General features: G+C 35.3%; 1 non-coding gene across 1 annotated transcript; it reads right to left on the minus strand.

The window, feature by feature from the left end:
* Nucleotides 1-263: 263 nt before the first annotated feature.
* Nucleotides 264-370, minus strand: LOC139878949 (small nucleolar RNA R71). The gene has a single exon (XR_011769809.1). It is a non-coding gene; the product is annotated as a small nucleolar RNA R71 (small nucleolar RNA).
* Nucleotides 371-2,115: the final 1,745 nt, after the last annotated feature.

The following is a 2,115-nucleotide window of genomic DNA, read 5'->3' on the forward strand; positions in this document are numbered from 1 at the left end:
TACACATGGTAACTAATCAATGCCAATTTAGTAGTGCGCCGAAGGAAGATCCAAACGAACATCTTCGTACCTTTAACAGGATTTGTACTTTATTCAAAATCAGAGAAGTTAAGGATGAACAGATCTATCTCATGTTATTTACCTGGACTTTAAAGGGAGAAGCCAAAGATTGGTTAGAATCGTTACCTGAAGGGGCGATTGATACATGGGATGTTTTAGTTGAAAATTTTCTTAAACAATTCTTTCCGGCATCTAAAGCTGTGAGACTTCAAGGTGAAATAGTTACGTTCACACAAAAGCCAAATGAAACTCTTTATGAGGCATGGACAAGATTTGAAAAGTTATTAAGAGGATGTCCGCAACATGGTTTAGACACTTGTTAAATAGTACAAATATTCTACCAAGGATGCGACATCACTACAAGAAAAGACATCGATATAGCAGCTGGTGGTTCCATTATGAAGAAAACCACAACTGACGCTTACAAAATTATTGATAACACTGCTTCCCACTCATATGAGTGGCATCAAGAAAAAGATATCGTTAGATCATCTAAAGCAGCTAGAGCCGATTCTAGCCATGACTTTGATTCCATTTCTGCAAAGATAGATGCTGTCGAGAGATGAATGGAAAAGATGACTAAAGATATTCACTCAATACGAATTAGTTGTGAGCAGTGTGGAGGACCACATTTGACAAAAGATTGTCTCAGTATTGAACCAACAATGGAACAAAGAGAGAATGTTTCATACATAAACCAAAGGCCTGGAAATAATTATCAAAATAATTACAACCGCCAAGACCAATATACAATCAAAACTAGAATTATAATCGAAATGTTCCATACAACAACCAACAAGGTCCTAGCAATCTACAAGTATCCAATAATACTTACAATCAGCAAAAACCTATTTTTCAAAACAAACCACCACAAACCGATGATAAAAAGCCAAATTTAGAAGATATGATGTCAAAGCTAGTTGAATCTCAAATGCAATTTTTCACATCTCAGAAACAAACCAATGAACAAAATGCTCAAGCATTTAGAAATCAACAAGCTTCGATTCAAAATTTAGAACAAGAAGTAAGCAACCTAGCAAGGTTAATAGGTGAAAGAAAACCGGAAAGTTTACCTAGTGATACAAATACTAACCCCCGGAATAAAACAGCTAAAGCCATTACCACAAGAAGTGGTATTACACTTAAACCACCTGAAATACCTGTAATCTCTGATGAAGCTATTCCTACTCCACAAGAACCACAATCTGAGCAAGATAAGGAAACAGAACCGGTAGTTGAAAAGGTTAATGAAGATAACACAATTAAGGCTAAACCTTATGTTAAACCTTACCAACCACCACTTCCTTACCCGAGTAAAATGAAAAAAGAGAGACTTGAAGCCGAGCAATCCAAATTCTTGGATATGTTTAAACAAATAAATGTCAATCTTCCTTTCATTGATGTGATTTCAGGAATGCCTAGATATGCTAAATTCTTGAAAGATTTAATCACAAATAGAAAGAAAATGGAAGAACTCTCGGCTGTTACTATGAATGCTAATTGTTCTGCAGTACTGTTGAATAACATACCAGAAAAATTATCTGATCCAGGAAGTTTCACAATTCCATGTTTTTTGGGTAGTCTTAGTTCAATAGAAGCATTGGCAGATTTAGGTGCTAGTATAAATTTAATGCCATATTCACTATACGCTAAACTAGACCTTGGAGAATTGAAACCAACACGAATAAGCATACAACTAGCCGATCGATCAGTAAAATATCCTAGAGGGATAATGGAGAACATGCTAGTTAAAGTTGGTACTTTAGTATTTCCAGTAGATTTTGTTATTCTGGACATGGAAGAAGATTCTCGAGTTCCTCTCATATTATTAAGACCATTCTTAAATACGGCTAAAGCAATAATAGACGTGTTTGATAAGAAACTGACCCTAAGTATAGAGGACGAGAGTGTCACCTTTTCAGTTGATAGAGCCATGCAACAACCGCAATCTGCAAATGATACATGTTATTATATTCAAACTATAGATTCACATGCAAAATTGTTAGAAGAATTTCCAGAATTACAAGGAACAGGAAAATGTTCTTTAGGAGAAGG

This window comes from Rutidosis leptorrhynchoides, chromosome 11, assembly GCF_046630445.1.
Source record: "Rutidosis leptorrhynchoides isolate AG116_Rl617_1_P2 chromosome 11, CSIRO_AGI_Rlap_v1, whole genome shotgun sequence".
Classification (NCBI taxonomy): domain Eukaryota; kingdom Viridiplantae; phylum Streptophyta; class Magnoliopsida; order Asterales; family Asteraceae; genus Rutidosis; species Rutidosis leptorrhynchoides.